The following is a 12,185-nucleotide window of genomic DNA, read 5'->3' as shown; positions in this document are numbered from 1 at the left end:
CAGGTAGTGAGATTGGTGAGGCTTTAGTGTGAGTTAGAGAGATACAGAGAAGAAAATATAGAGAGAGTAGAGGTAACACAGAGAGGTGAGTTAAAGGGAGCAAGAAGTAAAGTGTGGTACTGATAACCAGGTATACAGATGTGGTAGGAATAGAAGTGCACAGAGATTCAAGGTAAGGAGAGCGGTGAGCTGCCAGTGGCAACATTGGACGTGAGATATAGAATGTCAGGCTAGGTAAAGAGAGTAGTGAGGCATTGCCAAAGGTAGAGTGGGATGGGTGAAGAGTAGAAAGAAATTAGTCGCGGAGAGAAAAGAGGTGAAGTTGATGTTGATGTAGTGGTAGCGAGAGTATGAGGGTGAGTAGAGTCAGAGGTGAGCTAGAGAGATGGGTAAAGGGAGTGATAGGTGGCAGCGGCTCCTCCGCCAAGGCGGAGGAGCGTCGCCCACTGTATTTTGAGCAGTGGATAAAGGAAAAATAAAATTATCATAACACTATGCTATTGTCATTTTATTTTTCTGGTTTGTGGGGCAGTGATTGGCTGTGTCACAGCCAGCAAGAGAAGGAGTGGGGAGCTCTTAAGTGCGCATGACTGTTTGGCCGGCCGTCTTCGCTCGGCCAGTCATTTTCTCACTTTGCATGTTCCCCCCCCCAAGCTGTCATACACACCCTGGTAGGGAACTAGCACAGGCTCCCACTGCCTGTCGCGCTCAGACCAATCACAACGCTGCACTGCAGTGTTGTGATTGGCTAGGGGAGACTGTTTGTGCTTCCTGCTTCAAGGAGGAACAGAAGAGGATGACGCGAGGAGGCGGTCCAACTGCAAGTTAAGTCATTTTTTAAATGTATTTTTCTATCCGCCCGCCCTACCCGTGCCACTTGGGGGCATCTGCCACTGGCAATAGGTAGAGAGAGGTGCGTTAGAGGGAGGGAGTTGACATAGAGGAAGTGCACAGTGATGAGAGAAAGAAAGGAGGAATAAAGGAAGAAGTAGAGAAAGAGGTCATGAGAAAGAGTTAAGATAGTCAGAGGTGAGAGAGTGGGAGCGGAGTTAGAAAGAGAAGAGCGGTGGAGAGTTGAGGTGAGGTAGTGAACAAATGGTGAGTTATATTCAGAGGTTGTGTGTTAGGCATGGAGAGGTGGGTTAGAGAGAGATAATGCAGTGAGCGAGACGTAAAGTAGAGAGAGAAATGAAGTGGAGAGAGTGTTGAGTGTAATGTTGGGACATGTGCTGGGCGCTAGGACCAGCACACGAGGTTAAGAGATGGGAGGAGTGCTAGGGGTAGCGGAAGGGGGGGAGTAAGGGAGGTCAGAGTAGAGCAGGGCGAGAAATGAGATAGACCTATCTAAATAAAGCACCTTTCAAGTAACATAGTGTCAGCGTCCTATGTGCTACCACAAAGACACTACAACTGGCGACGAAGGTGGTAGTACCCTGTGCATGCTGTGCCTACCTGTCTCCTGTCGTGCCGGCGCTCTGCTGCCTCGGAGCCCTGCTGGGTCATGACCGGGCGCCCGCTGCTGCCTGCTTCACTCCGCTGCCTGGAGGGTCCGCTATCACGCCCTGGGACCTCACCCCAGCCGCGTGTAGTCTTGGAGTGGGAGCGACGCCTTGATCGCGATCCAGGAGCCCAGCCCGGTCGCGTGTGCTGTGCTGTCTGGTCCGGTCCTTGAGTGCCGCCTGGTGAGGTCTGCAGGGTCTGATGGCCTGCCATGCCTGGATTCCTGATGCCCGGTATTCTTCTGTGTTGCTGTGCTCACCGGCAGATTCACATCTGAAATCTCGCGAGGAGCGAGATCTCACTGGCGGCCATGTTGAAGTCAGGCGCCTGGACCAATCCCATGCGAGGAGCGCCCAGCGGCCATTTTAAGGTGAAGAGTTTGCTGCAAAAATGTCATCAAGCATTGGCAAAGTCAATGGAATAAGACTTTCTTACATGTTCTAGTGCATTACAAGGCCATTGAAAAGGATTTATGGGACTGCCTGCTCATCCAGTCACCTGCCCCTGACCTCTGGCAATACAAGTGGCCATACCAACACTGTCAAGTAGGTGGTGGATTGCTTTTCTTGCATAAGTGCCCTGCTATTGATACTACATAATAGCGGAAGTTAAGACAGTGATATTTGTGCTGTGTAGCTGAAGCTGAGAGGGTTTTGGTGCTTTGACGTTCCTTCACAAAGCATCTGCTCCACTATCCTCATACGAGATGTCTGGATCGCCAACGTCGAGACAGAGTCATGCCTCTGCCAGTGCCAGTACCAGGCCGGAATTGCCCACGTCCACAGGGCAAATGGGTGGCCACGGACTCAGCTTGATCGGAGTTCCTTTTCTATGCCCGCCGGAACCCTTGGTCCTCATATCGGGGGGAGGTATGGGCCTTCGCTGGCAGGAGTGACTAGAAGACTTTGAAGACTTCATGAAAGGGTCTCACGTGACCGAGGAGGAGCAGCAACTGATTGCATTACGCAATTTAATTGGGAAAGATGTTGGTCAGATTATAAAGGAGCTTCCGGCTGACGCCGCTTCATACTATGCCAATGTGCGTGACGCACTAAACAGGAAATTTCTTCACAAAAAGAATGTGGACTACGAAAGGTACAAAAAATCAATTGGAGGGAGGTAGAGTGCTGATCCGTTCAGTCTCCTTTGTTTAACAATAGATCATGGGGGAAGGATCACTTGTCCTGCATAACCAGGGTATGCAGGTTGGTACGTGGTGTCTCACAAAGTAAAAGACCCTCATACACGTGTATTTTGAATGTTCGTAGCGGTTTATGTTGTCTCCCCGCTTTTATGCACGTGTGTGCATAATCCTTGGGTCAGTGTTTATGCAACCTCCGCCTGGAGGATTTACCCTTGGTTAAAAACAGTAGTGATCGTGGATGGAAAGGTGCTAGGGAAGTGAGTTAAAATACCCGGACAGCCAGATACAGAACTTTATTGGGTCTGGATTCGGGTAGAACAAGTGAGGGAGGGTAGTTGAATGTTGTGCCGCTTTGGAATGGTTAGGAATTCAAGCGCACTGCATGATGTGTATTATAAAACAGTCGACATGTTTCAGCCTAATTGCCTGTATAGGTCGGTGGGCTTTCTTCAGGACCAGTGCAAGATAGGGGAAGTGAAAATAAATGAAAGAATGACGTGATTTCAGTCAGTCCTTGGTCGCATTGTACCTGTAATGAAAAATATTTACATACAAAACAGACGAGGGTAAAGGGTTGAGGGAGACACAACACGTGCGTACAAATAATGAACAAGTTCAAATCTGTATAGATTCTAAACAGCTTTAAAATGGCAATACTTTAGCAAAGGTTCACACTCCAAGATGGTGTCAACTCTTTCATTCTCATGCCTGGTGAATGTGATAGCATGCTGGCGAAGAGCAGTTGTCAAAATTCTTAGCTTCGTGGGTATATATTGAGCTATGTTGGTGGCACTCTAAGTGGTTACGGGAGGTTACAATTTAAAGTGCGCTAGTTTGGTAGTGCGGGGGTTGCAGGGGTGCGTTTGAGGTACTACTATGCGCGAATTGCCATAATGGATGTTCGTATTTGGCTATGATATTGGAGTGAATTAACTGAAAGCAACTAACTGCCGACGTTACATGCGTGGCGGTTGTGGGGAGAACGGGGGGCACATGGTGATAAGAGTTTAAGTCCACGTACCTGGTGAAATGCGTATGCGCACTTCTTCGGGTCAGGGGCATAGGAGAAGGTGCCTAACTGCCGGGAGATGAGGAAAGGATTAATATAACACTCAAAATTGGGAATCCCCTTCGCAGTCAGTGGACTACCTCTCAATACCTGTTAATTCACTCCAATATCGTAGCCAAATACGAACACCCATTATGGCGATTCGCGCATAGTAGTGCCTCAAACGCACCCCTGCAACCCCCGCACTACCAAACTAGTGCACTTTAAATTGTAACCTCCCGTAACCACTTAGAGTGCCACCAACATAGCTCACTATATACCCACGAAGCTAAGACTTGTCGATGAAGCTGACGCCTGAAGAGCGAGACCGCCAGCAGTCTGCAGTCACGTCGGGAACCTTGTTTCCACATAACAGAACCCCACAAGTAGGAATGTTCCCGACGTGACTGCAGACTGCTGGCGGTCTCGCTCTTCAGGCGTCAGCTTCATCGAATTAGAGAAGCTTTTATCTACCCAACGCCTATCCATGCGTATATTTTTTAAGACAGACGGTGTGCTGTCCCTAACCTCATAAAAATTCAATCTATTAAGCATTGAGAGGCGAAATACACAACAAAGTCCTCACGGGCGACAGTGTTGAGCTGTGCACTCAATCATCTCCTACCTTGTGATATAATATTGGAAGGACCAAAATTGGCCTGTGACTGCCTACTTTAAGAGATGTGTCTTATATTGTGGGAATTTTTAAAAATTTCATCCTGATGAAGGTGTTGGCTTGGAAATTGTATTTGCCAAAACCGAAACGCGTCGATGCCCTTGTCTACTGGGATACACTAAACTATTGGATGATACAACTTTTCCAATTGGATAGATATAAATCACAAAATTGGAATATGATTTACTGAAAATATACCATAGTATCCCTGTTTTATCCTGTAACTATTATGTTGTTTTTTGTTCCCATTGTGTGATTATTATTTGCATATATTGCATCAGGATACACTGTTTATCCTTTTTTAATGTAAAGGTTGCTTTTTTTAATAATATTAAATTGTGTACTTTTTATGATTTCTGACTATTCTTTGCATCATCTTTTAGTATTGCTCAAACTTGAAAAATGTACCAACTAGTAAGACTCTAGGTGTAAGAGTGTATGATTGCTTATAATTGTTCCAAAGGGGACTATATTTTGTGACAGATTGTCTTCTGGTACCCTACCCCTTTGGTATTTTGGGTCCCTCTCTTTAATTAGATATAAATGAAGTATTACCTGCCTATCGAACCACACCGCATACTACCACAGGCAACTGTCCGGCAACCTTCATGTTGGGTCGCACCATGCGGACCAGGGTACCCACGTGGGAAGATGCAGCCAGTGGTTTGTCCCAAGACTCTGAGCACTAAGAACTAGCGGCCACAGGCAAACTGAAAAAGGAGAAAATGAAGGCCTATGCAGACCGACGTAGAAAAGCTGCACCACCATCCATCCATGAAGGGGACTGGGTATTGGTGCTTCAAGAAAAACAGAGAAAAGCAGACTGCCTGTATCAAGCCTGCCCACAGCTAGTGACAAAACAAAAAGGGACTATGATTACAGCTGAGTCGGAGAACAAGAGGGTTACACGGAATGTGACACATTCTCAGAAATGCACACCAAATGTCTGAGAAGCGTTGACTGCGCCTCTCAGTGTGGCAACAGGAGATGCATCTGAGTCAACAAGTGATCATCGATCTTCCATGGTTCCTTGCGAAAGGGAACAAGCAGCGCGAGAGGCCCATCTCCGGCTGCAAAGAACTCATAGAAGACCAATTTGCCTAATTGAAGAACTGTAACTATATTGTTTATATTATCGTTTAACCTGACATGCACGGACACAACTAAACTGGTTAAAATTGTTTGAGAAGGGGGAAGATGTAATGTTGGGACATGTGCTGGGCGCTAGGACCAGCACATGAGGTTAAGAGATGGGAGGAGTGCTAGGGGTAGCGGAAGGGGAGGAGAAAGGGAGGTCAGAGTAGAGCAGGGCGAGAAATGATGTAGATGTATCTAAATAAAGCTCCTCTCAAGTAACGTAGTGTCAGCGTCCTGTGTGCTACCACAAAGACACTACAGTGAGGTAGAAAGGGGTGGGAGAAAGAGAGAGGTGAGGTAGAGAGATGTAAGGTGGGAGAAATGTGGCAGGTGCATTGAGATATCAAGGTAGGTAGAGCGAGAGGGGAAAAAAAGAGGTGAGGTAGAAGAGGTGGGGTGAAGTTGAGAGACCTGAATCTGAAAGAAAGGTGAGGCAGTGAAAGGGAGTGGAACAGTGGTGAAGCGCGATGGCTTCGAGGTAGTTAATGAAAGGGATAGATAGATAGAGAAGTAGTGAGGTAGTGAATAGAGTGGGGATTTAATGATTGGTGAGGTAGAGGAATACAGCACTGCATATCTGAGAGGTAAAGAGAGAGCGGTGCAGTAGAGAAATGTGAGGTAGAAAGAGAGATGAGAGATAGTGAGACGGGCAAGTTAGGCAGGGACAGGTGAGGCGAGTAAGTTAGAGGGAGGTACATAGACAAGTAGAGAGGGAAGTAAAGAGTGACGTGGTCAGGTAGGGATAAAACAGCAAAGCTCTAGCACACAAAAAACAAGGTATATCAATGGTAATTAAGCAATGAATAACATTGTAAGTATATAGCCAAATAACATGACAGTTGCAAATTTGTTTAGTTTCTTGGAAGATGGATAAAAGTTTAATGATTCCACAACCAGCCGACACGTGTTTCGTTGTGTGGGAACAACTCACTACGACTCTTCAGGGCTTAAGACACAACCTACACTCATGTAGGTCTGGAGTGAAATTTCTAATGAATCTGCTCGCGTCAATCGAAGTGAAAGTTGTAGATGCTTAATTTATATCTTCAATGTGGTGGAATTCTTTTTTTTTTTTTTTTTTTTGAAAACCTTTATTTATCTCAGACATAGTACACAGCGTCAGCCTACAACCATTGCTGGCCGGCCGCTATGACAATATACAATCTTCCGGAGCGCCTTGCTTGTAACAGTTGGCAAAAAAATGGGCAGCACTACAATAAACTGACAAGGGAACACCGGAGGAGGATACAGAGGGTTTCGTTTTATAATTTTGACGAATCGTCCTAGAGTCAGACAGGGTAGCGGAGTGGGCGAACTACTTAGCAGGATAACCACAAGTGAACATCGTTATAGTAATACGGAAGTGGATCATTACGAACAGGATAGCTAAGCATAAAGATACATGTCGCCCCAGTTAGCGCCCGCCCAATCACTGTAACATGTCAGAGATTGCAACCTAGCTTAACACGATAGGACAGGATATGGGAGGGATAACTACAAGCTAGCAACAAAAGGATCCGACTGCACATGGAGAGAGGCATTCATTACATGGGGAACTGCGTAATAGGATATGCGCCCTTAATTGGTAGCAGAAGAGGGAAGGAAAAGCAGGATATGCAATCATACAGTAACTATGGATAAAAATCAGTATCCTGGTCTTACAGTCAAAAAACATGTGGTAAGGACATAGGCACAAAGCGCAAGGAACTTCTCAGAAAAATAAAAAAAACCCTAAACCCCCACCTCCCGTCTGACCCAAGATATGAAGAAAAGAAAAGGAAGAGAACAAGAGAGAAAACAAGAAGAAAGGCCATAGAAAGAAAAAGAGAGAAAGCAAGCCCCAACCCCCCCACCCTGCACGTCGAAGAGGCTACGGCCCCCCCCCCCCAAGAACGTGCCTGTCGCCCCGAGAACCCACAGAAGGGAAAGAGTTAGGGAGGAAGAACAGAGAAACCTGATCTATACCTCCCGGTAAGAGCAGAGGAGGACATATCAAAGAAATATAAAGCAATCAATACGCGCAACCACGATCAGCCATCCCCGAGCCCCGAGACCAATACCAAACCAGCACTCGAATTCCCGGGTCATGTAATACAATGTCAGCAATAAGAGTTTCAGCAGGCCAAGGAAAAAGAAGCAGCCTCAACCCAGCCCTTTACGGTCCAATGTGTAAACAGAGTCCAGCTGCACGATAGCCATCCCGGACGGAGCAGGCAGACCAAACGGCCGCGGCAAGATGGAGCGATGACCGCCATGGAGTGTCCAACACAGAGCCCAGCATAAAAGAAGTGTAGCAAAAGGAATACCACGTAGCGTTAGGCCGCCAAAGAAAGTCAAGCCGAGCAATAGCGCCTGTTCCAGGGGAAGATGACAAGATCCATCAGTGGACAATAGTGAGGTAGCCGGACGCGGCTTTTGTAGGAGAGTCCCTCGCAGCCGCGTGAGACCTTGAACAGCCGACGTCTTCCGAGTTAGCGTACGCATTGACTCGGTGGGGGTCAAATCCTGCGCCAGCGGCGCACTCGTGGGCAGCTGGATAGGCAATCCGCGGTAACAGGGCATAGGATGTGGCGCGGCGCCCAGCACTCGCGGACAAGTTTGGTCGGACCGTTGCAGACTGGGGGAAATGGCGGCCAGCCGGTCCTCCAGGTCTTTGGCAGCAGCACAGTGGGCAGCACGCAGATCACTCAGGGCTACGAGGACGTCAACAATCCGCAGGGGCGTCTCAGGAATTAAAGGTGCAGCGATTCCCTGTACGTCGGGTAAATCCTCCGTAGTCGGTGTTAGAGAATAAATGCCACCATCCCAGGGAGCGAATCGATCTTGGAGTTGCCGCTGCACACATCGCTTACAGGCGGGCGCCATGTCCAGAAGCCGGACGCCACCGTCTCTTGCAATCAGCCGAGCACTCCGCCGGCGCTCGCAGCAACATAACCAGACAGGGGGCACTAGGGCAGTCCAGTCCATTCCTGCAACTCCCACGATAGCAGGCGATGAAAACAATAAGCGGGGTCCAGCGGCACCGTGAGGCAACCTCTCGCCAGTAGCAAATGGCGGCTTTCTAAGATGGCGTTCACCACAGAGGAAGATAGAATGTATCAAGGAAGGCCGGGATGACGATACATTGTGGCATTCTCATGCTTGAAAGCAGCCTGAGGGACAACGCAGCAAGTTGGGCTGCCGCGGCCGGGAATCATAGGCAGCAGTCGTTCCTCAGCGGCCGGCGCCGCCCAGCTCGAGATGGCCGCCGCTGCCGTTTTCGGGGCCGGCCACAAGCGCAGAACAAAGACCAAGGCTCTGCCGCGAAGCATCAGGGAAGGGCGAGGGCGCCCCGTCACCGTCACTGCACGGATTAAGAAGATTGGCACACCCTCGGAACCGGATTCGTCTCCCGACTCCGAAATCACCGATGAAAGGCAGGATATCTGGGAGGATAAGGCAGGAGACGGGAGAACAGCGAGGCGGTCCGCGGAGCCGAGGAATCAGGCGGCCATCGTGGTTGCTAGCTAGGCTCCTCCCCCCAATGTGGTGGAATTCTTAAGAATATAACGATGATAAGCACATGGAATCAAAGTGCTGTACGGGCCGTGCTTAATAAGTGTGCAGATTAAGCCCAAAAACCGGGAGGGGATCCACAGTCAGGTTCCAATTCACGCGGGTACAACTTGAATCCGGAAGTATCAACAGCGTGGCATCCCTCCTCCTTTAGTTTCCAGTCGCCGTTTTCCCACAACGGACCTTTCTGAAAATACTAAAAACCCCACGTATGGTCAGGTAGGGAGCGAGGTGACAGAAAGGTGATAAGAGGAAGATAGGTAGAGAGGGTCGAGGTAGGGCTAGGTAGGGAGATAGTCAGAGGGAAGCAAAGACAGGGAGAGGTTGAGATGGAGATACAGAGAGGGAAATCACTTTAGAATTGGGGCCCTTGGAAGCTGAAGAACCCGGGTAATTGCCTACTTTGCCGGAAATATATCTGGAGAGTTTCCAGATTCCGACTTTCACTCACTTCTGTTGCTGGCCACAGATAGGGAGTTTGGGGGGCAGCTGACCAGAGTGAGATCTGCTCCCCTCCCCCAGGCAGATTGGGCGAGTGGGGCAGTCCAGGACTCCCATTTTGTAGTTGGGCTACATTTATAGCCCAAGGTTATATAGAAGCTATATAGACGCTATATAGAGGCTTCTTTTGGGCTCCCTGTCACCATTTTAGGTACAAGTGACCTGGTGGCTGGGAGATGTTTCTTGTTTTTACTTTTCAGTTTCAAACTACTAGATGAATGCATTTTGCATGCTTCTACAGAAATATTATTTCAGCAGAAACACACCAAAATATCCAAATTTCACTACAGTATAATTTGTCTGATGTTCACCCGATGTTGGTATCATCACTTTAGTAGCACACTGTTGCCATTAACTTGATATTCTAACCACATTCCATTGTTATAAATAACTGAGTGGTAAATAAAACATTCATTGGTGTATCACCACATACTCAGTTATAGATAACATAGAATGAATATATCCCGGTGTGATAAAATTGGAGAAGATCAGACAAGTAAAACAGTGGTCAATGTATTTGTTTTTGTAAGTTCTTGTTGAATTAAGGCTCCAGGTAAAGTGCATTCCGTGAAATGCATTTAAGCTAGTTGCTTGAAATTGGGCAATATAAACAGAAGAAATTCATGATTTTCAAGAAATTAGACTATGCATGATTAATGCAAGGAATATTAGTAATCGATGTCAAGAGTGAATCATTAACAAAAAGATAACATAGAGCTGAGGCCAGCAGCCAACATGAGTGCATGGTGGAAGCTGGGCTAATTCTCCTGATCCCTTGTGAATGTATCAAAGGGGTTTTGTTGAAGAAGGAGGGAGATACCCCTATGTTTTTCACAGGGACTGGATATACATACAAACTAAAAAAGACTCAAAATCCCTGTAGCGTGGTCTCTAAGAAGACAGATCCCTCTCTGAGCTTGGAGTCTAAAATGGTATTTATTCCTAACGGTATTTCAATTACCTTAAGGGTGCCCTTTTCTACAAAAACCTTTATCTTGCCACAACCAACAGTATTACAGTACCACATATATTTTCCCTGAAGATTTGTGGCAATGAGTTTTTTTTAGTTCAAATGTGTTTTGTGGCAGGACAATTGCGATTTTCATATTAACATGACTAGAGAATCTGGATGTTTCAAGTTTCATGAACCTTTTTTCCTCCACAGTTAAAAGAGGCAGATTGTTGATGGCTCATGCCTTTCATGTGTTGCTATTGTCTTATTCTGGAACCTTTTAATATTGTGATGTAAGCGGCTGCTTGGACTGCATTAAAGGAATAATGCATAATGTAGCCTCCACGCTGCCCTGAATTATCTTATGTTATAAATTATGAATTTTACTTTGACACCATATGTAGTATGGAGTGCCTCCAAGAATCCTGAAAACTACAACTATCAATGACGTTCTTTGCCCATGGCTTAATTCACCTTTGTTCACAAGAGGCTAAACCGTGAGGGAGTCAACCTGCCTCTCTCCTCCCTCAACAGTGGTAATGAATTGCTTAATCTGAGTCAAAGTAAACAGTGTTTTTCTCATGGCAGTTTCCGTGGGCTTTGCTAATAATGGATTTCGACCTTTTCACTGTAGTACTAAATGTGTGACGGCATGTTGATTATTACAGTTACTGTAAATTACATGTTATTGGGCGACATTTCTTCAGATAGTATTCTAAAAAAGGGGAATAACTCGCCAGGAAGTATTGATATAGCAGTATGCAAACTGAAAATCGTAAAAATGCAGTGAACGCTACATTAAAAGCATCTGTGTCTGTATTATTGCAATGTTGTACAAAGGGATTGTTCAGTAAAAATTATGTTTAAAAACAAAACGCCTCAGCCTGCCACTAAGCAGTGTCGGTTTACTTACTTTAAATAACTTACTTCCTCCTAGATAATATCTAGCTTACATCAATGCTAAAAGCTTGACAAGGCTCCATTATCTCTGGACTTTGGTGCAGTGTGTTTAAACAAATACTTACAGCAGCTGGCGGCATTTTGAATGCTGGGTCCAATAAACTGTGGCATCCCACTCATATGTAGGAACCAGTCCAGCATTGCGTCACTTCTCTAGATGTGACTGACACTGTCCCTTTTGTACCTACTCTGAGAACGCTGGGAATTTGTTGTCATCTCCTTTTAACTGTGACACCAGGGTCTGGGATCTTAAATTTCCACCGCAATCCCAAATCCGATGGGAACTACCAGCTGCTAATCCTCTGGCGGTCACAGGTGATGCCTCTCCCTGCTCAAGAAAGGTGCTACCTATACTTTTTATATTCTTTTTGTTTTTATTTTGTAGAGTTTTATAGAGCGCAAACTAGACCAGAGAATTCGGGTATCAGAGCGCTTTACATGAGCACCAGTTTCAATACAGATGGACACATTAATTTCTGTTAGGCACGGGGAGATTAAGTCATTTGCCTAGAATCACAGAATGTTGAGCGTCGTTGCCGAGACTCAAACCCGGTTCCCCAGGTTCGAGGTCGACTGCTCAAGCTGTAAGGCTATATATATCCTCTCGCCAACCCAACCCAAGGAAGATGGTTCCCCTACAACCTCTTTAGGGCGGAGGATGTGGTCAAGAGTCTATAATTGTTGAGAACCTGCTACTAATTCCTGCATCTAA

The 12,185-nt window shown here is 46.6% G+C and overlaps 1 protein-coding gene across 2 annotated transcripts in view; it reads left to right on the top strand.

Annotated features, from left to right (window-relative positions):
• SH3KBP1 (SH3 domain containing kinase binding protein 1) overlaps positions 1-12,185 on the top strand; it is a 1,359,457-nt gene that overhangs the window by 355,809 nt on the left and 991,463 nt on the right. The gene's annotated exons all lie outside the window — the stretch shown is intronic.

This window comes from Lissotriton vulgaris, chromosome 8 (assembly GCF_964263255.1).
Source record: "Lissotriton vulgaris chromosome 8, aLisVul1.2, whole genome shotgun sequence".
NCBI lineage: Eukaryota > Metazoa > Chordata > Amphibia > Caudata > Salamandridae > Lissotriton > Lissotriton vulgaris.
Note: the sequence above shows the minus strand (reverse complement) of the source record. Positions and strands in the feature narration are given on the sequence as shown.